General features: G+C 43.9%; 1 pseudogene across 1 annotated transcript in view; it reads right to left on the bottom strand.

Annotated features, from left to right (window-relative positions):
* Positions 1-2,637: 2,637 nt before the first annotated feature.
* LOC147026467 (uncharacterized) overlaps positions 2,638-24,761 on the bottom strand; it is a 143,026-nt pseudogene continuing 120,902 nt past the window's right edge. The window contains exons 23-29 of the transcript XR_015058365.1: positions 5,373-5,527; positions 4,214-5,173; positions 3,747-3,803; positions 3,579-3,644; positions 3,362-3,467; positions 2,905-3,119; positions 2,638-2,818 (exon numbers count right to left, since the gene is read on the bottom strand). The product of XR_015058365.1 is annotated as an uncharacterized LOC147026467 (transcript). The remainder of the gene's footprint in view (positions 2,819-2,904; positions 3,120-3,361; positions 3,468-3,578; positions 3,645-3,746; positions 3,804-4,213; positions 5,174-5,372; positions 5,528-24,761) is intronic.

Here is a 24,761-nt window from a genome sequence, read left to right on the forward strand (position 1 = left end):
ATAATCTCACTGACTCTCTGGAAAATCCTCTTTATATGTTTGCTGATGACTCCGCCCTCTGAAATACCATCGGTCATCCTTCAGACCGGCATGAAGCATCTTCTTCGCTCACTGCAGATCTGGGTAAAAATCACAAACTAGTCGAACACGTGGAACATGTCTTTCAATCCGGAGAAATCTCACTATGTCTCTCTGAAAGGACCGTTTAGAACCCCCCCCCATCCACTTTCTCAACAATCCTCTGGAAGAAGTCCTTTCTTTCAAGCTTCTGGGTCTCACTATCTGTCATAATCTTTCATGGGAAAGCCACATTTCAAACCTGGCCTCCAAAGCCAGTCGCCGACTGGGAATCCTCCATCGTGCAAGGTCCTTCCTCGGCCCACCTGAGCTCCTGACCACTTACAAAAGCTTTTGTCTGCAGCCTGATGGAGTACTGCTCTCCGCTCTGGGCTGGTGCTCCTGCCTCCCACCTTTCTCGGCTTCACGCTGTAGAAACCAAGGCATTTCGGATCATTGGCATCTCCCGCGATGAGTCTTTGGGCCTCTCACTCCCTCACCGAAGGCGAGTCGGTGGTCTTTCTCTCTTCTACCATCTCCTCTCCAGCCTCACCTGTTCACCTTCACTCTTTCATTCCTATTTTTTCCCTGCCTTTGGAATAAACTCCTTCACTCTGTTCAATCCAATTCTTCCCTCCAGGCCTTCAAAACAGCTGTTCACCACCACCTCTTATCACCCCCCATCCAAATCCTCGATATTTTCTACCCCCGATAATCCACCCAAGCCCACCTCCTTCAAATTCCCTGCTTTCCTTCCTGAAAGTCCCTGTAATGTCCATCTTGTATTCCCCATGTTCCCTGCCCCCAAATCCTCTCCCTTACACAGATCTCCTAATGTCTCTGTTCCCCACTGTTTTGTCCCTCCCACTACCACTTCTCTTCTCACATTCCCCCGCTTGCTGTGTGTTGTGTGTTCGCTCTCATACGAACCTCGACAAGGTATACAATTTTTTTTTAACCCATCACACCCCAAACCCAAACCCTACCCTCACATGAAAAACCAAACCCGAATATCCCCAAATCCAACCCCAACCCTCACATTAAAACCCAAACCACAACCTTCATACCCCAAACCCAAACGCTCATACCCCAATCCCAAACCCTAACCTTCACACCTAAAACCCAAACCCTCACCTTCAGATCCCAAACTCAAACCCAACTCTAATCCCAAGATCATTAATCATTTTTACACAATTTTTTAAAAAGAAACAAGCTCAAATGAGCGAAGATCCTCGTACTCTTAATGATGACGTCATAAAAACGAATATGACGTCATTGTGATGTATCAGGTTTGCGATAAATTATCTGAACTAAAGCCTGGCTTGATTGCCGCAAACAAAATTCAAACAGCTTGCCGAGTTTCGGAGATAATGGTCTCGGCGATTTCCATTAGCGGCGATATGATGACGTCTACTTTTTTTCTCGGAAGAATTTCCAAAATCGGAGATGTTGACTGCCCGCGCGTGGGCTTTCTGCATATACATGGCAAGTTTCACGAAGATCCGATGAAAACTCCGGGTTGTTAAACAAAAAATATCAAAAAAAAGGAATAACGTCATAAAATTGATATGACGTCATAGTGATGCATCATATGTGCGGTAATTCATCTGTGCTAATGCCCTGTTCGATTCCCACAAACAGAATTAAAAAAGCTTGCCTGGTTTCGGAGATAATTTTTTAGGCGATTTCCATTAGCAGAGATATTTTGACGTCATAACTTTTTTTTTCTCAGAGGAATTTTCAAAATCGGAGATGGTTACTGTCTGCGCAGGGTATTTTTACATATTTATGCCAAGTTTCAGGAAGTTTCGATGAAAACTGTAGGCTGTGAAACAAACAAGCTCAAATGAGCTGAGATCTTCGTTCTCTTAATGATGACGTCATAAAACGAATATGACGTCATTGTGATGTATCAGGTTTGCAATAAATTAATTATCTGTGATAATGCCCGGCATGATTCCCGCAAACAAAATTCAAACAGCTTGACTCGTTTCGGAGATAATGGTATGGGCGATTTCCATTGGAGGTTATATTATGACGTCAACTTTTTTTCCTCAGAAGAATTTCCAAAATCGGAGATGGTTACTGTCTGCGTGTGGGCTTTCTGCATTTACATGGTAAGTTTCACGAAGATCCGATGAAAACTCTGGGTTGCGAAACAAAAAATAGGAATGACTACATAAAATTGATATGATGTCACAGTGATGTATCATGTGTGTGGTATTTCATCTCTGCGAATGCCCTGTTCGATTCCCAGAAACAGAATTGAAAAAGCTTGCCTAGTTTCGGAGATAATTTTTTCGGCGATTTCCATTTGCGGAGATATTTTGACGTCATAACTTTTTTTTTCTTGGAGGAATTTTCAAAATTGGAGATGGTTACTGTCTGCGCAGGGTATTTTTACATATATATGCCAAGTTTCAGGAAGTTTCGAAGAAAACTATAGGCTGTGAAACAAACAAGTCCACAAGAAGAAGATGAAGAACAACAACGTGAGTCAGACGTAGAGATCCTCCACGAGGATCGAAAAACTCAACGAATTATGATTTTTAAAACAGTTTAATTTTTTTTTTTGAGCAGTTCAATAATAATACAAGGTCAATGCAGTTTTTCAACTCAACAAAGTTTTGGGTTTTTTCTTTCAGTTCCATCTTAAGAATGAAGTTTCAGTTGTTTCAAGTTTGAAGAAGTGGAAAGGAAGAGATATATCATAAATTTGTCTCAGTAAATCTCAGGTCTTCCCAGCACTTTCTTGATATTGCTGAAAAAGAAGAAATAAATACATTACATGTCTAATATCGAATTAAGTAATATATAACCATTAATTTTTTAATCAACTGAACTTACACTCATCAAGCACCATCCAACCAAGAATGACATGGATCGATTGGTTTCGATCTCCAAAGAACTCATTTTTCGAGTCTGGAAGGTCGGTCTCATATTTTGTGCCCTCAAGGTAGAACTCTTTCCCTGATTTTCCCGAATTTCATGGATCATCAAGGTAGAATTGATATGCTGGGTCAAGGTAGAACTCGTTTTCTGGGTCTCTGCACACACATCAGCTGAAGGAAGTGAAAACCACTGTATATCACCGCATTCATAATGTTCATCATTTTAATACCTTCTTACACAATCCTGGAAACACTGTATTCTCTGCATCTCAGTTCAATTTCCCTTCCCTTTTGCCTTCAATTTCACATCTTCACTTTCTTCATCACAAAGTCCCACTGGATATTAATTAACGTTTTTCAAACAATTAATTTTAATGCAGGAAAAGTTTATCATTGAAAAAAGCTGAACTTACTACTCATCGGTGAAGGCGACGTTTCGGGAAGAATCCACTCGCCTTGGTCAGGGGAGATGAGGAAATGAGGATGAAGCTGGAAAACTGCCACGTGACATCCAACCTGCTTGAATTCAATCACCAACATTCATCGATTTAATTAATTTTAATGATCATTCAGTTGCACACAATTAATTATATACAGATACAGTAACACTGATGCCAGACTTTCACCAACTTTATGATCTGTTTTATTCTTGTCTGGATGAGAGTACAGCAAAATATTCGTTTGTTCCAAACGCTTCTGAGACACAGACAGAATGGGATATGATGGGGGTGAAGAACATGTAGTTTATACAAAGTTTGGAATTATTTGTCATGTAAGGCAAGAATCTTCGCAACTTACGTTCCAATCTGGGAGATGGTTTCATTCGAGGGGGTGGAGGAGAGTAAACGAGCACCTCTTATAAGGGGTCGTCGGAAAAAAAAAAAACAATAAAAATATGAAAGATTAAATAAATTTATATCTTCATGAGTTTGAAAGCTTGTTCAGGAAAGGGCACTGAAGGGAATGCACTGATGGAACAGGTAACGACGAAAAGGTGAATAATCCAGTCGAGGAAAGTTAAACTTCTTGTTATTTAACCTGCATAGTGATGACTATGTCATTAAGTTACCTTCCTACCAAAGTTATAATTACAATTATCTCCACAATTAAGAACAGTCTTCTTCATCGAAGGAAGTATGAACAGCAATGTCGATAAAAGAACAACTGCCAAAATGAAGTTCAGCGAAACGTCCCGATCTTGGGATTTGCTGTCTTTGCACCCAGTGTGTTCACCCCAACTTCCCCAAGTATTGAAGAGTGCTTACCTGTTGAAGGTCCTGCATGTGGTATGACCTCTCAACACCGTGATGTTTGTGCTGTTGCTGTTGCAGCCCCTCAGTTACATGTTGCTTGTGTTGCTGTTTCAGCCTGTGATCACAATGAGGGTTCTACTTTTCCTGCATCCCCTCAACACCGTGCTGCTTCTGTTGTTGCTGTTGCTCCTTTCGACCCTGCTTACCCGAAAGACCTTTCGACCCCACACGACCCTTTACACTCCGATGTATCCTTTGACCTCTTTGACATTTATACCCACAGATCCTTTAGACCCGTTGAGACCACATAGATCCATTTTGATCCCTTTTTTTGAAAGAGCCGTCTGACCTTTACACCGTTTGAACTGCTTCGACCACTTCAGAACCCTTTACACACACACACACACACACACACACACACACACACACACACACACACACACACACACACACACACACACACACACACACACACAAACACAAACACACACACACACACACACACAAACACACACACACACACACACACATCAAAATAGTCTTTTTGCAACACAGTCTGTTCTTTCAGCAGGTGATGTGCAAACTCGTCCCACCCAGAGGGTGGTAAACTGTGCTGGTGACCTTATCTAATCGAAAACGACTTGGAAAAAACTACAACTGGAATGAAATCAGATTCCTGGAAGTTGTACAACACAAAATAGAGCCTCTCCCCCTCCTCCCCTGTGAACCTGGTGTTCCTGTCTTCAATTAAAATCGTCATTGGAACAAATACATTCATCGTCCCCATCCTCACAATGACATCCGTCATCGTCATCTTCGCAATCACATTCGTCGTCATCGTCGCAATCACATCCGTCGTCTCCATCATCACAATCACATTCCTCGTCTTCTGAATCCAATCTGTCAACATCATCTTCCACATCTTTATCCTCCCCATCAGACTCATCTTCTCCATCAACTTTCTTCTCCTTTCTGTGAACACACAAGAAAAACCAGAACTTCGTTTGAGAGAACATTTCTCTGTGTAGTTCAAATGTATCAATCAGAGGACCACCAGATTTATAAACTCCAATAACAACATATTCATCAGTGGAGAGGTCCATCGGGATCAAAGTTTGCTGTTCTCAATTTGTAGATCAATTATAAAATGAAGACTTGTGAAGAGCTTTACCGGAACCGTTTGTTCATCCATAAATAAATCACACAAAGCGAGTTGATGATAAATATCACCATGGAGATGATCCCAACAGCAAATTCAAATCTCGCCCAAAGCGACACGAGTTGTCCAACGTCCATCGGACCGAAGATGGAACCTTCCCCAAAGATCTGTGGACACGGATATAACAAGTTTAATAAATTAATGTCACTTCAATGAAAACAGGAATCAATTTCCTTCATAACAATCCTTAAATGGGATCCTCTCAAACTGAAGTTGAAACTCGACGTTCTGACCACGGGCCGAGCAAACGGATCAAACATTCCAAACAGGTGTGGTTTCCTTGTAACAAGATTCAAGAGTAAATTTGTTCACATCGTAATCAAACCGTCATAATTTCTTGAATACTACAATCTGCTCCGTTACTCTAACTTCCTTTTCATTCTCATCAATGGGATCTTTAAACCTTTATCCTCTGTCCATCAGGGACGGTCTTTCTCTTCGTTTCCCACTTACCTGGTAAGACTTCCTTATAGTCCAGACTCCTGGATGCACTTGCAGGTGCGACGGAAACATATCCTCTTGAAATTCTTTGAAAAAACTCAAGAGCACAAAGAGGTACGACCACATCGTAGCAGCGAATGTGGCAGAATGGTCGAAATGTTCAAAAAGGTGAACACACAATGCATCGCGACGATGGTCTTTGTGACGCTGCAAGCATTGTTGTCATGGTAACCCCATTGCGTTCCAAACGAACCCATTTCAGTTTTCATTGTATCATCATCCCATGTTTCGATGAAATTATATCATGGTTTGTAATGTTTGTGTACATGTTGGCCTGAAAGTCGTTTTACCCCTCACCAGTAAAGCATTCATTCTTAAACTCTTGAAATGCAGGTTTTATTGTGCAGTACTGTACTTATTATATAAAAGAAACACTTTGTGTATTTGTATGTGCTCAATCAGAATGGAGATAATCAACATCATTATCTTGAATGCATCCACATTATAATGTTTAGAACTGTTTGCATTCTCAATCAAATGCTGTCCAATAGCAGATGCACACGATGTTGGGATTGATGCTGGGACCTTCCTTCAAGCCCGTACCTGCTGCATTCGCGGACCAATAGTGTTTTTCCTGATGGACAAAGGGACGTGATGTTTGATTCTGTCAGTTGGAATCTGGGCAGTTCTGCCTCCATACCAAGCATCACACCGGCACTTCAACTCATAAATAAAGTGTCTATAATTCCAACAATCTCTGTGTCTGTGTGTGTCTGTCTGTCTGTCTGTCTGTGACCGCCGTTTCTTGACGACCGCGGGTCAAATCGGATTGAAACTTGCCAGGAATATTGCCGGGGCCCCGCGGATGTGCTTTTCAAGGTTTGATATTAATCGGACGAGCGGTTCCTAAGTTACTGCCATTTATCTGTCGACCAATGACAGGACGACACAATTCTTCTTCATTTGATATGACGTCACAATTGACTCTGGGGACCTGAATATGTTTCCCAAGTTATGGCAATTTATGATACTGTTGGTCCAATCAAATTGAAATAATGCCCCAATCCAGTCGTCGTTTACGCAAATACCGGCCCGCCCCTACGGGCCCGTAGTCGTATTGCTAAATTTTAAGGCAGGCAGAACATCATTCTTAACTGCAGGAATCATATGTCGAGATGTGAAAATCACTCTTGGACAAATAGCGAGATACATGTGGTAATTCGAATTCGGTGGTAATTCGCGCATGCGCAGAACGAACGAGTTTCGGGGGTCATTCGCGCATGCGCAGAACGACCGAGTTTTGGGGGTCGTTTGCACATGCGCAAAGCGAACGAGTTTCGGGGGTCGTTTGCGCATGCGCAGAACGACCGAGTTTTGGGGGTCGTTTGCGCATGCGCAAAGCGAACGAGTTTCGGGGGTCGTTTGCGCATGCGCAGAACGAACGAGTTTTGGGGGGTCGTTTGCGCATGCGCAGAACGAACGAGTTTCGGGAGTCTTTTGCGCATGCGCAGAACGAACGAGTTTCGGGGTTCGTTGACGCATGCATAGAACGAACGCGTTTCGGGGATCGTTAGCGCATGCGCAGAACGAACGAGTTTCGGGGGTCGTTCGCGCATGCGCAGAACGAACGAGTTTTGGAGGTCGTTCGCGTATGCGCAGAACGAACGCGTTTCGGTGGTCGTTCGCGCATGCGCAGAACGAACGAGTTTCGGGGGTCGTTCGCCCATGCACAGAACGAAATAATTTGGGGGATCGTTTGCGCATGCGCAGAACGAACGTGTTTCGGTGGTAATTCGCGCATGCGCAGAACGAACGAGTTTCGGGGGTCGTTCGCGCATGCGCAGAATGAACGAGTTTCGAGGGTCCTTTGCGCATGCGCAGAACGAACGCGTTTCGGGGGTCATTCACGCATGCGCAGAACGAACGACTTTCGGGGGTCGTTTGCGCATGCGCAGAACGAACGAGTTTCGGGGGTCGTTCGCGCATGCGCAGAAAGAATGAGTTTCGGGGATCGTTTGCGCATGCGCAGAACGAACGAGTTTGGCGGTTCATTCGCACATGCGCAGAACGAACGAGTTTCGGGGGTCGGTTCCGCATGCGCAGAACGAACGAGTTTCGGGGGTCGTTCGCACATGTGCAAAACGAACGAGTTCCGGGGGTCTTTCGCGCATGCGCAGAACGAACGCGTTTTGGGGGTCGTTCGCGCATGCGCAGAATGAACGAGATTCGGGGGTCGTTTGCGCATGCGCAGAACAAACGAGTTTCGGGGGTGGTTCGCGCAGGCGCAGAACGAACGATTTTCGGGGTTCGGTCGCACATGTGCAGAACGAACGAGTTTCGTGGGTCGTTCACGCATGCGCAGAACGAACAAGTTTCAGGGGTCGTTCGCGCATGCGCAGAACGAACGCGTTTCGGGGGTCATTCGCACATGCGCAGAACGAACGAGTTTAGGGGGTCGTTCATGTATGCGCAGAACCAACGAGTTTCGGAGGTCGTTCGCGCATGTGCAAAACGAACGAGTTTCGGGGGTCGTTTGCGCATGCGCAGAACGAACGAGTTTCGGGAGTCGTTTGCGCATGCGCAGAACGAACGAGTTTTGGCGTTCGTTGACGCACGCGTAGAACGAACTCGTTTCGGGGGATCGTTCACGCACGCGCAGAACGAACGAGTTTCGGGGGTCGTTCGCGCATGCGCAGAACGAACGAGTTTCGGCGGTCATTCACGCATGCGCAGAACAAACGAGTTTCGGGGGTCGTTCGCACATGCGCAGATCGAACGCGTTTCGGTGGTCGTTCGCGCATGCGCAGAACGAACGAGTTTCGGGGGTCGTTCGCCCATGCGCAGAACGAAAGAATTTGGGGGGTCTTTCGCGCATGCGCAGAACGAAAGAGTTTCGGGGGTCGTTCGTGCATGCGCAGAAAGAATGAGTTTCGGGGATCGTTTGCGCATGCGCAGAACGAACGAGTTTGGCGGTTCATTCGCACATGCGCAGAACGAACGAGTTTCGGGGGTCGGTTCCGCATGCGCAGAACGAACGAGTTTCGGGGGTCGTTCGCACATGTGCAAAACGAACGAGTTCCGGGGGTCTTTCGCGCATGCGCAGAACGAACGCGTTTTGGGGGTCGTTCGCGCATGCGCAGAACGAACGAGATTCGGGGGTCGTTTGCGCATGCGCAGAACAAACGAGTTTCGGGGGTGGTTCGCGCAGGCGCAGAACGAACGATTTTCGGGGTTCGGTCGCACATGTGCAGAACGAACGCGTTTCGGGGGTCGTTCGCACATGTGCAAAACAAACGAGTTCCGGGGGTCTTTCGCGCATGCGCAGAACGAACGCGTTTTGGGGGTCGTTCGCGCATGCGCAGAACGAACGAGATTCGGGGGTCGTTTGCGCATGCGCAGAACAAACGAGTTTCGGGGGTGGTTCGCGCAGGCGCAGAACCAACGATTTTCGGGGTTCGGTCGCACATGTGCAGAACGAACGCGTTTCGGGGGTCATTCGCGCATGCGCAGAACGAACGAGTTTAGGGGGTCGTTCATGTATGCGCAGAACCAACGAGTTTCGGAGGTCGTTCGCGCATGTGCAAAACGAACGAGTTTCGGGGGTCGTTTGCGCATGCGCAGAACGAACGAGTTTCGGGAGTCGTTTGCGCATTTGCAGAACGAACGAGTTTCGGCGTTCGTTGACGCACGCGTAGAACGAACTAGTTTCGGGGGATCGTTCACGCACGCGCAGAACGAACGAGTTTCGGGGGTCGTTCGCGCATGCGCAGAACGAACGAGTTTCGGCGGTCATTCACGCATGCGCAGAACAAACGAGTTTCGGGGGTCGTTCGCACATGCGCAGATCGAACGCGTTTCGGTGGTCGTTCGCGCATGCGCAGAACGAACGAGTTTCGGGGGTCGTTCGCCCATGCGCAGAACGAAAGAATTTGGGGGGTCTTTCGCGCATGCGCAGAACGAACGAGTTTCGGGGGTCGTTCGCGCATGCGCAGAACGAACGAGTTTCGGGGGTCGTTCGCCCATGCGCAGAACGAAAGAATTTGGGGGGTCTTTCGCGCATGCGCAGAACGAACGAGTTTCGGGGGTCGTTCGCGCATGCGCAGAACGAACGACTTTCGGGGGTCCTTCGCGCATGCGCAGAACGAACGACTTTCGGGGGTTTTGCGCATGCGCAGAACGAACGAGTTTCGGGGGTCGTTCGCACATGCGCAGAACGAACGAGTTTCGGGGATCGTTTGCGCATGTGTAGAACGAACGAGTTTCGGGGGTCGTTTGCGCATGCGCAGAACGAACGAGTTTCGGGGGTCGTTTGCGCATGTGCAGAACGAACGAGTTTTGGGGGTCGTTCGCGCATGCGCAGAACGAACGAGTTTCGGGGATCGTTTGCGCATGCGCAGAACGAACGAGTTTGGCGGTTCATTCGCGCATGCGCAGAACGAACGAGTTTCGGGGGTCGGTTCCGCATGCGCAGAACGAACGAGTTTCGGGGGTCGTTCGCGCATGTGCAAAACGAACGAGTTTCGGGGGTCGTTCGCGCATGTGAAAAACGAATGAGTTTCGGGGATCGTTCGCGCATGCGCAAAACGAGAGTTTCGGGGGTCGTTCGCGCATGTGCAGAACGAACGAGTTTCGGGGGTCGTTCGCGCATGCGCAGAACGAACGAGTTTCGGGGGTCGTTCGCGCATGCGCAGAACGAAGGAGTTTTGGGGGTCTGTGGGGGAAAAATTTATATTAATGTATTTTAAATTGTAACAAATGTATTTTAATTGTAATTGTAACAAATGTAATGTATTTTAAATTGCTGCAAATTGAATTGGCTGTCATTTCTGGCCAAAAGACTTTTGCCCTAAATGATAAGAAATCTGTTGTTCTGGAGCAGAGTGACCGAGCTGATAAATGAACCTTTGCTTAGAAAATGTACGAAGTGGCTTTTTGTCTAAAGGACACATCTACAGTCTGGGTGAATATCCCCCAACCTCTCTCTCATGGAAATATAAAATGTTTTGAAAGGCACATTGTTCTCAGTGCGAGCACGTGAGTGAGTATAGTTTCTCAGTGGCTTGTACTCCTTGGAACTGACCAAGTACAAACTTAGAATTAAACTCTGATGTAATGTAGAAGTGAATTGAATCGGGTTGGTCTAACTGTTAACTAAAGTAAGAATAAATGAAATAGAACCAAATAATATTGCAAACAAATGGGGATTCTTAAGTTCATTGTTCAAGGGTGAGAAGTGTATGGTGTATAATTAGGAAATAAATTGTTTCACAAGGAAGGACTTGTGTGGACATCAGTTTTATCAGTGTCGATTGGGTTTTTGTAGGATTTTATAATCAAATCGGACAAACGTTAAACTCTGTCTGAAGTCAAATAGGATTCCACAATCGGCCAGTTAGAATCCTTCAGGAGGACAACGATCACAACAAGGTGGGTTTAAACGATCCACATCAGTTGGCGCCGAGCCTCGGATTCGAACCGACGTTGGTGCGGTGCTCGTGACCGGAGGTGCTTAATCTGCCGGAGGCAGTGCCTGGAGGAACGACAAGTGCTTGAGTGAAGGTAAGGGAGAGCGCTCTCAGCAGGTAACGCATTTCGAACAAAGAAAAGTTCATTTTCAGATAATTTTATTGAGAGAAAGAAGAGGATCCGGCGGAGGGAGTCCGTTTTAAAGTAAACAATAAGTACTGTAGTTATTTTAGAAATGTGCTGGAGAAGAAGAGGAGTCAGATGACAAGAAGAGGCTTGTTTAGGAGCCAGATGTGTAATTAAATGGGCATGATGAAGCGACATGCCACATGTTTGCATTGATACGGAACGGCTGTGAGAGAGAGGCCGAGGACACGGCTGAGACGCCGAGATAGGGTTAAATAGATAAACATTGTAAGTTACCTGTTTGTAAGAGTTATTAGAGTTACTTTTTGTTCATTGAACTCACTGGAAGTTTGTTGGCAGTGAGGTTGTTATATTATATTGTGTGGAGGTTTTATGGATTTGTAAATGCAATGATTTGCACGAAACGTTTTGTAGAGTGCAGGAGATGATTAACCAGCTGGGAGCATGGTGGGTGATTTGCATTGAGATGCGATGTGTTACTGAGAGTAAAAAATGAAACTTGTGCTATTCCAATATTCACTGCAACGAAACGTGTTCTGTTGGGATTTTGACGATATTTTAACTCGTGCTGAGTTGAGCTGTGGGTCTGTTTGAAATGGCATGTTGTACATTCTTTGCGTTGTATTTCCACGCGAAGGTCGCAAACTACACTGTGTGAGACCCCCTCCACTCGATCTGTGGGGGGTGGCATATATCTTTACACTGAGTCTTTGTTCGAGCCTTTGCTTTAGGTGTGAAATTCGATTCATATGCAGATTCAAGAGGATGAGATAGAAATGTGATTGGTATTTGTCATGTGATCACACGCGAGTCAATGAGATGCAATGCTGTTTAGTGTATGTGTTGAAGCCATGACAGAGTAATGCAAACTGTGGGTTTTGCCTGTCAGAGTTTTTCCTTTTTCTTCCCACTGGATGTGGAGAGAACTTCCTGTTCCTTGTTCCTTGGTGTTTGTGGCGCACCCTCTCGACTGAATCTGTTTGAAGTGAAGTCCATTTCGGAAAAAGTGTTGAAGTTTTATTTTACAACCATCAGGATTTTGAATAAATTGTGAAATAACAATTGTGAATGTGGATATACTGTATGTGATTTAAATGTAGAAACGTGATTTGGAATGATTTTAATGATTTGATGATGTTTAGCACGTGGGGCAATTCACAGATAATTGATGATTCCCTCGGATGGACGTTGAAATATTGTTTTATTCGTCTGCGAATGTTGAGGTTACCTGAACTTGTGCTGGGAAGGCAATGGCAAACAACCCAGTGTAACCCTTTGATCGATTCAGTCAAGGAAAATTCATGGTTTAATTTGATAGATGCTGAGGATTTAATTTTTCATTTATGGATTTTAAAAGGAAATATTTTGTTTTGACCAAAAAGTTGTTCAAGAGAGTTTGGATGTTTATTAGTCTGAAGTTTAAGATGCTTTTCCAAGACTGGGATAAAGATTGTGGAGGGTGAAACTACATGTGTAGACAGAGTGTTTGAGCTGCAATATAAATGATATTCGCCTGATAACAGATTTGACAAGTGATTTGACAATTTTTGAACAACTGTTTAAAATTATTTATTTGTTTTGATAAAAGAAAATGGATTCGTAATTGAGATGGTTGGAGGAAGTGATAGATGGTTTGTGTATGTGAGTTGGAAAAATGGCAGCATGTTTGCTGTTTTGGTGAGAGAGAAGTGGACAGATGGAGAAATGTCAGAGATTTAAAATGTCGATGGAAATAGCGAATGAGATGGATGTTTTGAGTATACGTACAACTGGGATTTCTGTATATTTTAGCATGTTGTTTTGGGAAGTAACAAGGAAAGGGATTAAAATATTGATATGACATATAATGCAAGTTAAATGCTTCCATAAGAATCTTTGTTAGTCTTGTAGAACTACATGTGCCCATGACGTTTATTGATTGGTGTTTAATTGATGCTTTGTTTGTTTCGGAGTGTTGAAAGCAGTCTTTGAAGCAATGTACGATTTCATCTAAATGAAGTTTGGAAAGAAATTCCACACAAAGATTGGACGATGGGAGAACCCAGATTTGGGTGATTGAGCATTCATCACATGATTATGCCTCCCCTTCCTGAGCAGATAAGATGGAGCAATGTGGGAAAAGAAAGAAAAAACCCACCGAGGAGAGGGTTGAGCAAAGTCTTAACGTCGGCGTTGTGTGGTGCCTGCGTGGAGGAATGTTCTCAGCCACACTCTCGATTGCCGCTCTGCAAATACATCGTGAACTTGCTGTGGTTGCTTCAATGTACGACAGGCCTGGAATTCCACACTGCGCTCCTTCAACCCAGTGTCTGGCCCAAACTTGTACTTGCCCACATCTACCTTCTCCTCAGCTCAAGGAGTGCTTCGATTGTGTTTCCCGTTGGGTGCCGCTCTATCCACACCCTGACCTGTTTATCTTCTGACTTCGGGTAGCATGTTTCCAATGTGTGATACATGCTGATGAACAGGCCATAAATTAAATGGAAAGTCTCTCATTTTCTGATATGAGCACACGCTGCCATTGTTGATTGAACTTGAATAATGGAAATCTTTTCTCCTTCAGGAATGGGACATGGTAATCATGTGTAAGAAAAATTATTCAAATTTTCCTTAAAAAAAAAAGGGGGAGTGTGGGGGCAAAATTTATATTAATGTATTTTAAATTGTAACAAATGGAGTTTCAGAAATGTAACTTTTATGCCACAAATTGAATTGGCTGTCATTTCTGGCCAAAAGACTTTTGCCCTAAATGATAAGAAATGTGTTGTTCTGGAGCAGAGTGACCAAGCTGGTAAATTAACCTTTGCTTAGAAAATGTACAAAGTGGCTTTTTGTCTAAAGGACACATCTACAGTCTGGGTGAATATCCCCCAAACTCTCTCTCATGGAAATATAAAATGTTTTGAAAGGCACATTGTTCTCAGTGCGAGCACGTGAGGAAGTATTGTTTCTCAGTGGCTTGTACTCCTTGGAACTGACCAAGTACCAAGTTAGAATAAAACTCTCTGATGTAATGAAGAAGTGAATTGAGTCGGGTTGGTCTAACTGTTAACTAAAGTAAGAATAAATGAAGTAGAACCAAATAATATTGCAATCAAATGGGGATTCTTAAGTTCATTGTACAAGGGTGAGAAGTGTATGGTGTATAATTAGGAAATAAATTGTTTCACAAGGAAGGACTTGTGTGGACATCAGTTTTATCAGTGTCGATAGGGTTTTTGTAGGATTTTATAATCAAATCGGACAAACGTTAAACTCTGTCTGAAGTCAAATAGGATTCCACAATCAGCCAGTTAGAATCCTTCAGGAGGACAAGGATCACAACAAGGTGGGTTTAAAAAATCCACATCAACACCTTCATAAACAAAATGTGCATTTTTAAAAGTGTGTGGGCTCTAAATGATTCACTTTGTACTGTTCAAAATGGTCTCTTAATTACAGACTGATCACTTTTGCTGTCATGATGTAACCTTGTATTATTGAACATGTAACTTTTGTGTCCCAATGAAAAATGGTTCTCCTTTGCAAATTATTTTTTATACTTTTGTAATAAAAGTTTCTCTCTCTCCCTCTCCCTCTCCCTCTCCCTCTCCCTCTCCCTCTCCCTCTCCCTCTCCCTCTCCCTCTCCCTCTCCCTCTCTCTCCCTCTCCCTCTCCTCTCTCTCTCTCTCTCTCTCTCTCCCCTCTCTCTCTCTCTCTCTCTCTCTCTCTCTCTCTCTCTCTCTCTCTCTCTCTCTCTCCCCTCTCTCTCTCTCTCTCCCTCTCCCTCTCTCTCTCTCTCTCTCTCCCCTCTCCCTCTCCCTCTCCCTCTCCCTCTCCCTCTCCCTCTCCCTCTCCCTCTCTCTCTCTCCCTCTCTCTCTCTCTCTCTCTCTCTCTCTCTCTCTCTCTCTCTCTCTCTCTCTCTCTCTCTCTCTCTCTCTCTCTCTCTCTCTCTCTCTCTCTCTCTCTCTCTCTCTCTCTCTCTCTCTCTCTCTCTCTCTCTCTCTCTCTCTCTCTCTCTCTCTCTCTCTCTCTCTCTCTCTCTCTCTCTCTCTCTCTCTCTCTCTCTCTCTCTCTCTCTCTCTCTCTCTCTCTCTCTCTCTCTCTCTCTCTCTCTCTCTCTCTCTCTCTCTCTCTCTCTCTCTCTCTCTCTCTCTCTCTCTCTCTCTCTCTCTCTCTCTCTCTCTCTCTCTCTCTCTCTCTCTCTCTCTCTCTCTCTCTCTCTCTCTCTCTCTCTCTCTCTCTCTCTCTCTCTCTCTCTCTCTCTCTCCCCCTCTCTCTCTCCCTCTCCCTGTCTCTCGCCCCCTCCTGGTCGTTGGTGAGTTGTGCGTGGTTGTGGTGTTATGGCGGCTCCATGTGTGCAGCTGTGAGTACTGTGTTGTTCCTATCCCCATTTTGTTTCCCTCTGTATCCCTGTACGTGTTTGTGGAGTTTTTTTCCGTTTCCCTTCCTGCTGAGACGAGAGAGAGAGAGAGAGGGAGAATGCGCACGGTAGGTGCTTTGTGGGTTTTCCTTGAAACCTTCGGGTTTCTGGGCCTACGTTTTCATCTGCCTTGTTTTCATAGGCCTGCCGTTTATCGGTGGTTTAGCGACTTCCTTATACTCTTCTTTTCCATTATACTTCATTTGACCCACTTGCTGGTTGCTTGTGACGGTTTTCCTTTGTTAAACTTAAAAACTCTTCTTTTGTTTTCAGCTCTGGCGAACAGTCGTTTGCAGAATTGCATTTACGAGTCACTTACTCGTAAGAATGGAATATTCGTTAGTGCACCCGATGGGGTTCGGTTTGAGGACGTCGTGATGGGCTTGGGTAAACTCGTTGGTTTTGAAAATGTGTTCGCAGCTTCAAAGATGAACCAGCGAGTTGTTGTGTTTCTTTCCGAGGAGCGCTATGTCGCTCAGGCAGTTGAAACCGGTTTGTCTTTACCGCCCGGTATTTTCGTTAACGTTAGTATGTTGGACTCACCGGCGGTGAAAGTCACTTTATCTAATTTACCGCCTTTTGTTAAAAGCGAACAAGTCTTGTCCGTTTTGGGGCAATTTGGCACGGTGGTGTCAAAAATCTCCATGATTCCCTTTCATTTGCGTTCGGATTCTTCAGTCCGCCATATCATGACCTTCCGGCAGCACTGTTACATGGTGTTAAAAAACAACGCTCAATCGCTCAATGCCTCAGCTGCATTGGTCGTTGAATATCGAAATTATCGAATCTACATTGCAACAGAGACAATGACGTGTTTCACGTGTGGTGCATTCGGACATTTAAAAGGTACTTGTCCGGAGTGTATATCCGGTGGCACATCCAGACAGTCAGGAAGAAACGCCGATTCTCGTGGCACATCCAGACAGTGAGGAAGAAACGCCGATTCTAGTGGCACATCTAGACAGTGAGGAAGAAACGCCAATTCTAGTGGCACATCTAGACAGTGAGGAAGAAACGCCAATTCTAGTGGCACATCTAGACAGTGAGGAAGAAACGCCGATTCTGGCGGCACATCCAGACAGTGAGGAAGAAACGCCGATTCTAGCGGCACATCTCGACGGACGGAACCAGATGCCGATATTAATAATAATAATGGCGCGTCGGGGACGGCAGATCAGCCTTCATTTTCGAGCGTGGAAATCAATAATTCTCTTGCTGATGACGCGGGTTTTATTACCATGTCCTCCAAGAGGAGTTATAAAAGAGGAAGCGGAAATGAGGACACACAGGCGAGCTGTTCGAAAACGATAGCACCGTCGAATGAATGTTATGTTTCTTTTTTAGAAACACAAGCTCCTGCAGCTGGTCTTCTGCTGCAGAATAGGTTCAGTGTGTTCGCTGAAACGGAAGAAGACGCTTCCGTTCATCCCTCTCATGAACAAGGAGCGAGCGCAACGCCCCAAGATGTTGTGGTCACCACTCCGGTCACTGAAACTAAAATAAAAAACCATAAACCTGCTCTCGTCCCGCGCCCTGCTGACGATGAAGTGTCTGAGGGAATGGAGGCAGAAGACATGGCAGCCCCAGAGGGAGAGTGCGAAGCCTCTGATATAAAAACGTTAATCTCTGTTACGTTTTTAAAACTCCCGCTGTGCAAACAGCTACACTTTTAGTAGAAGACGATATTTCCGTTGTAAGAGCATCGGCTTCGGTGTGTGAGGAGAAAAATAAAGGCCACTTGGATTATGACTCAGATGGGGCCTCGTCGTTTGCCTCTAGCACGAGTAGCGAGGTCTGGAATGACCCAGCAATAGCCAAGGAACTTGTGGGTGATGATGATGATGTATCACCCATGGAAATCCTAAAGTTTCTTCAGGACACTTTTCGAAAGAAAAACGTTAAGATTATCACCTTCCCAAACCTGTCTGGCTTTATAAACTCCTCAAAACGTCTCCTCCTTCAGGCTGAAAAACTTGGTGTGACTGAGTCACAAGTTTTCCGCCTTAGAAAGTGTGTATTGAAAGCTCGGAAGGAGCTGCAAGCGCAACCCAACTTTCCTTTACCTGACAAACCTTCCCTTCCTACACCATGACCTTCTCTATTGTGACTTTAAATATAAATGGGGGACGTTCACCCCTGCGTAAAGCTCAGGTAAAGTTGCTTGTCAAGCAAAACATTTTGATGTTGTTCTTTTTCAAGAAACAAGATGTAGCTGTTCGTGCTCGAGCGAATGGACTCTCATCATGAAAGGACAATGGTTCTTTAGTAGCTTGACCTGTCCTAGTGCTGGAGTGGCTTTTTACTTAAATCCTTCTCTCTGACCTGAAAATGTCACTTTTAAGATTATTAAAGGGCATTTAGCTTCAGTTAATTTCCTTTATAACGGTTATAAACACACTTTAATAAATGTATACTCACCAAGTACGAGAATGGAAAGAATAGAATTTTTCACATAGTTAGAAATGTTCCTCGCACACCTTGATTTTGATGGTCTTGTTTGTCTGTGTGGGGACTTTAACTGCACATTGTTTCCCACCCTTGATCATAATGGAGAAGAGCCCCACCCATCAAGTACAATCTCTTGCAAGGTTCGGCAGATTATACATGAATGATGACTCGTTAAATGTCATAGACCATGTTGACCTCACCCCAAGTGGTTTTTCGGACCACCACATGGTTGTCCTTCATATACTTTCCCCGGCTCGAAATCGTGGCACTGCCCATTGAACCTTTAATGCGAGTCTTCTGCAAGATGACGCGTTTTCTGTCGCCTTTCGAACCTTTTGGGGAGTTTTACCACGACGGAATCCTTCCTACTCCTGTCTCACACAATGGTGGGACAATGCGAAGACCCATATTACAACCTTTTGTCAGCAATATAGCTCCTTTTGTACAAACAATGAATCCGCACTGCAATCTTTTATTACCAAAGGAATATTGTCTCTCCAGTCAAGCCTTCCAACTCTCAGTGCTGAAAGGACTGTTTCTCTAAGAGCAACAAAGAAAGCCCTCCTTGCTCAACTCTGTGCAAAACAAGCCAGAGGGGCTCTAATTAGGCTGCGAATGGAGAACTACAGCTCTATTGATACTCCTTCCAAATTTTTCTTTGCTTTGGAAGTGCAAAAAAAAAGTGAAACCAGCAAATAACTTCGCTACAGGTACCAGGAGGCCGAACAACATATGATCCAAAAGACATCAGAAGCTTGACGAAACAAAACTTCTCTGACTTGTATTGCGCTAGAAACACGAAAGAAGACATGATTAGTTCCTTAACCACTTCGTTGCCCACCTTATCCGAATCTTCATGCCAACAACTTGACAAGGAAGTGACTGTTGACGAACTTTTTTACAGCTTTGCAAACTTTGCCCACAGGTAAAGCTACTGGATTTCATGGAATCCCTGCAGAGTTCCACAAAGCCTTCTGGGATTTGTTGGGACCCGAGTTGCTTGACCTCTTAATTGATAGCCTACAATTAGGCTTGCTACCACTCAGCTGTCGCAGGGCTATACTTGCTCTCATACCTAAGAAAGGAGACCTCCAGCAACTTAAAAATTGGTGTCCCATTTTGCTCCTCTGCGCGGACGACAAGATCTTCTCAAAAGTTCTTGCCAACCGTATCAAACCTTTGATTGGGGAGATTGTACACCCCGATCAATGTTATTGCATCCCCAAAAGGACAATACATGATAGCATTTTTATTGTACTTGACATGATCGATATTTGTATTGCTGAACATATAAATGTTGGTCTAGTGTTTTTAGACCAGGAAAAAGCTTTCGACACGATTGATCATTCTTATCTCTTTGCTGTTTTACGGGGTTTTGGTTTTAAGGGAAATTTTATTTATTAAACTATTGTACAATAATATTTTTGGCTTGCTCAAAGTAAATAACATCTTAAGTCAGCCTTTCCCTGTCACCAGGGGTATTCGTCAAGGGTGCCCCCTGTCTGGCCTTCTATACTCCCTATCAATTGAACCTTTACTGCATCGTTTACGTACATGGCTACAAGGGTTTTATCCTCTGCCGTTAGAAAATCCAGCAAAGACTATTGCTTTTGCGGATGATCTCTGCGCAATTGTGCACTCTGATGATGATGTTCGCGCTTTGGTTGAGTCTGTCAAGGAATTTAGCTTGGCAAGCTCGACTTAAGTTAATTTGGAAAAGAGCAAAGCTTTTAACTTGGGTCCACGGAATGAAACTCCCCCTCCAACCTGACTTGGGCAGCTTGAATGGACCAATGAAGGAATATGTGACCTCGGTGTCTTTCTTGGAACTCAAGATTTTATTTCAAAAAACTGAGCAGCGGTTGATAAAATGGAGGAGATTATTGAGGCAGCTTTCCTCCCAGGGTCGTACTCTGGTCATTAATAATCTTGCGGCATCAATGCTATGGCACGTTTTTAAGGCACTGCAGGCCCCAGTTTTTATCCTTAAAAAATTCAAAGCTTTTTTGTAGATTTTTTCTGGGGGGGAAAGCACTGGCTCCGTAGCCAGGAATACTAAGTCTGCCGACTGCAGAAGGTGGACAGGGGCTAATAGATGTGACGAGCAGTGATGGCTTTTCGCCTCCTTTCAGCAGGAAGGCTTCTATACTCTGACGTCCCATGGATAGCTTTTTCCCATTGCTTGCTGAAGCAAGCTGGGAAACTCAGCAATGGTGACGAGCTTTTTATTCTTGATACGAAGCGTGTGGACATGACATCGATCCCTCTGTTTTACCGAAGCATGCTAGACGCGTGGCAGGCTGTTTATTTTCGCCTTGATGCCAGTGCTTAACCCATTCAGATGTTTTTAAATGATGTTTTTAAATTAAAATAAGTGTTTCTTTTATATTGTAAGTACAGTACTGCACAATAAAACCTTATTTTAAGAGTTTAAGAATGAATGCTTTACTGATGAGGGGTAAAACGACTTTCAGGCCAACATGTACACAAATATTACAAACCATGATATAATTACATATTATACATGGGATGATGATACAATGAAAACCGAAATGGGTTCGTTTGGAACCGAATGGGGTTACCATGACAACAATGCTTGCAGCATCACAAAGACAATCGGTGGGATGCATTGTGTGTTCACCTTTTTGAACATTTCGACCATTCTGCAACATTCGCTGCTATGATGTGGTCGTACCTTGTTGTGCTCTTGAGTTTTTTCAAAGAATTTCAAGAGGATATGTTTCCATCGCACCTGCAAGTGCATCCAGGAGTCTGGACGATAAGGAAGTCTTACCAGGTAAGTGGGAAACGAAGAGAAAGACCGTCCCTGATGGACGGAGGATATAGGTTCAAAGATCCCATTGATGAGAATGAAGAGGAAGTTACAGGAACGGAGCAGATTGTGATATTCAAGAAATTATGACGGTTTTATTACGATGTGAACAAATGTTCTCTTAAATCTTGTTACAAGGAAACCACACCTGTTCTGGAATGTTTGATCCGTTTGCTCGGCCCGTGGTCAGAACATCGTGTTTCAACTTCAGTTTGAGAGGATCCCATTTAAGGATTGTTATGAAGGAAATTGATTCCTGTTTTCATTGAAGTAACATTGATTTATTAAACTTGTTATATCCGTGTCCACAGATCTTTGGGGAAGGTTCCATCCTCGGTCCGATGGACGTTGGACAACTCGTGTTGCTTTGGGCGAGATTTGAATTTGCTGTTGGGATCATATCCATGGTGATACTTATCATCAACTCGCTTTGTGCGATTTATTTATGGATGAACAAACGGTTCCGGTAAAACTCTTCACAAGTCTTCATTTTATAATTTATCTACAAATTGAGAACAGCAAACTTTGATCCCGATGGACCTCTCCACTGATGAATATGTTGTTGTTGGAGTTTATATATCTGGTGGTCCTCTGATTGATACATTTGTGCTACACAGAGAAATGTTCTCTCAAACGAAGTTCTGGTTTTTCTTGTGTGTTCACAGAAAGGAGAAGAGAGTTGATGGAGAAGATGAGTCTGATGGGGAGGATAAAGATGTGGAAGATGATGATGATGACAGATTGGATTCAGAAGACGAGGAATGTGATTGTGATGATGGAGACGACGAATGTGATTGCGACGATGACAATGAATGTGATTGTGACAATGTATACGACGAATGTGATTGTGACGATGGAGACGACGAATGTGATTGTGACGATGACGATGACAGATTTCATTGTGAGGATGGGGACAATGAATGTCTTTGTTCCGATGACGATTTTAATTGAAGACAGGAACACCAGTGTCACAGGGGAGGAGGGGGAGAGGCTCTATTTTGTGTTGTACAACTTTCAGGAATTTGATTTCATTTCAGTTGGCTTTTTTCCCAGTAGTTTTCGATTAGATAAGGTCAGCAGCACAGTTTACCACCCTCTGGGTGGGACGAGTTTGCACATCACCTGCTGAAAAGAGTAGTGTGTGTTGCAAAAAGACTATTTTGATGTGTGTGTGTGTGTGTGTGTGTGTGTGTGTGTGTGTGTGTGTGTGTGTGTGTGTGTGTGTGTGTGTGTGTGTGTGTGTGTGTGTGTGTGTGTGTGTGTGTGTGTGTGTGTGTGTGTGTGTGTGTGTAAAGGGTGCTGAAGTGGTCAAAGCAGTTCAAACGGTGTAAAGGTCATACTGGCTCTTCCAAAAAAAGGGATCAAAATGGATCTTTGTGGTCTCAACGGGTCTAAAGGATCTGTGGGTATAAATGTCAAAGAGGTCAAAGGATACATCGGAGTGTAAAGGGTCATATTGGGTTTAAAGGTCTTAAGGGTAAACAGGGTCGAAAGGAGCAACAGCAGCAACAGAAGCAGCACGGTGTTGAGGGGCTGCAGGAAAAGTAGAACCCTCATTGTGATCACAAGCTGAAACAGCAACACAAGCAACATGTTACTGAGGGGCTGCAACAGCAACAGCAAGATCAGAAACATCATGGTGTTGACAGGTCATACCGCATGCAGGACCTTCAACAGGTAAGCACTCTTCTGTACTTTGAACAGTTGGGGTGAACACACTGGGTGCAGAGACAGCAAACCCCAAGATCGGGACATGAAGCTGAAATACATTTTGCCACTTGTTCTTTTATCGACATTGTTGTTTATACTTCCTTCTGTGAAGAAGACTGTTCTTAATTGTGGAGATAATTGTAATTATAACTTTGGTGGGAAGGTACCTTATTGACATAGTCATCACTATGCAGGTTAAATCACAAGAAGTTTAACTTCCCTCGACTGGATTATTCACCTTTTCGTCGTTACCTGTTCCATCAGTGCATTCCCTTCTGTGCCCTTTCCTGAACAAGTTATCAAACTCATGAAGATATAAATGTATTTATTCTTTCATATTTTCATTGTTTTTTTCCGAAGACCCCTCAGAAGAGGTGCTCGTTAACTCCCCTCCACCCCCTCGAATGAAACCATCTTACCGGTTGGAACGTAAGTTGCCAAGATTCTTGCCTTACATTACAAATTATTCCAAACTTTGTATAAACTGCATGTTCTTCACTCCCATCATATCCCATTCTGTCTGTGTCTCAAAAGCGTTTGGAACAAACGAATGTTTTGCTGTACTCTTAGCCAGACAAGAACCAAAGAGATCAAACAGTTGGTGAAAGTCCATTATGAGTGTTGATGTGTCCGTATATAATTCATTGTGTACAACTGGATGATCATTAAAATTAATTAAATCGATGAATGTTGGTAAAAAAAAAATCGATGCAATAAAATTAATTAATGAAATCAGTGAATGTTCGTAATTAAATCGAAGCAGGTTGAATGTCACGTGGCAGTTTTCCAGCTTCTTCCTCATTTCCTCATCTGCCGTGACCAAGGCGAGTGGATTCTTCCCGAAACGTCGCCTCTTCCGATGAGTAGTAAGTTCAGCTTTTTTCAATTATAAACTTTTTCTGCATTAAAATTAATTGTTTGAAAAACGTTAATTAAAAGCCAGTATGACTTTGTGATGAAGAAGATGAAGATGTGAAATTGAAGGCAAAAGGAAAGGGAAATTGAACTAAGATGCAGAAAGCAATGGAGAAGAATACAGTGTTTCCAGGATTGTATAAGAAGGCATTATCATGATGAACATTATGAATGCGGTGATATACAGTGGTTTTCACTTCCTTTTGCTGATATGTGTGCAGAGACCCAGAAAACGAGTTCTACCTTGACCCAGCATATCAATTCTACCTTGATGATCCATAAAATTCGGGAAAATCAGGAAAAGAGTTCCACATTGAGGGCGCAAAATATGAGACAGACCTTCCAGACTCGAAAAATGAGTTGCATCTTGGAGACCTTTGCAGTTCTAAACCAATCTATCCATGTCATTCTTGGTTGGATGGTGCTTGATGAGTGGTAAGTTCAGTTTATTAAAAAGTAATGGTTATATATTATTTAATTCGATGCTTGACATGTAATGTATTTATTTATTCTTTTTCAGCAATATCAAGAAAGTGCTGGGAAGACCTGAGATTTCCTGAGACAAATTTACAATATCTCTCTTCCTTTCCACTTCTTCAAACTTGAAACAACTGAAACTTCAATCTTAAGGCAGAACTGGAAGAAAAAACCAAAAACTTTGTTGAGTTGAAAAACTGCATTGACCTTGTATTATTATTGAAATGCTCAAAAAAAAACATATTAAACTGTTTAAAAAATCATTATTCGTTGAGTTGTTTGATCCTCGGGGAGGATCTCTAAGTCTTTCGTTGTTGTTCTTATTCTTGTTGTGGACTTTTTAGATCCTCGTGGAGGATTTCTCTGTCTTACTCACGTTGTTGTTGTTCATCTTCTTCCTGTGGAGTTTTTAGATCCTCGTGGAGGATCTCGAAGTCTTACTCATGTTGTTGTTCTTCATCTTCTTCTTGTGGACTTTTTTTGTTTCACAGCCTACAGTTT

This window comes from Eptatretus burgeri, chromosome 5 (genome assembly GCF_056783735.1).
Source record: "Eptatretus burgeri isolate ZD-2024b chromosome 5, Ebu_testis_v1, whole genome shotgun sequence".
Classification (NCBI taxonomy): domain Eukaryota; kingdom Metazoa; phylum Chordata; class Myxini; order Myxiniformes; family Myxinidae; genus Eptatretus; species Eptatretus burgeri.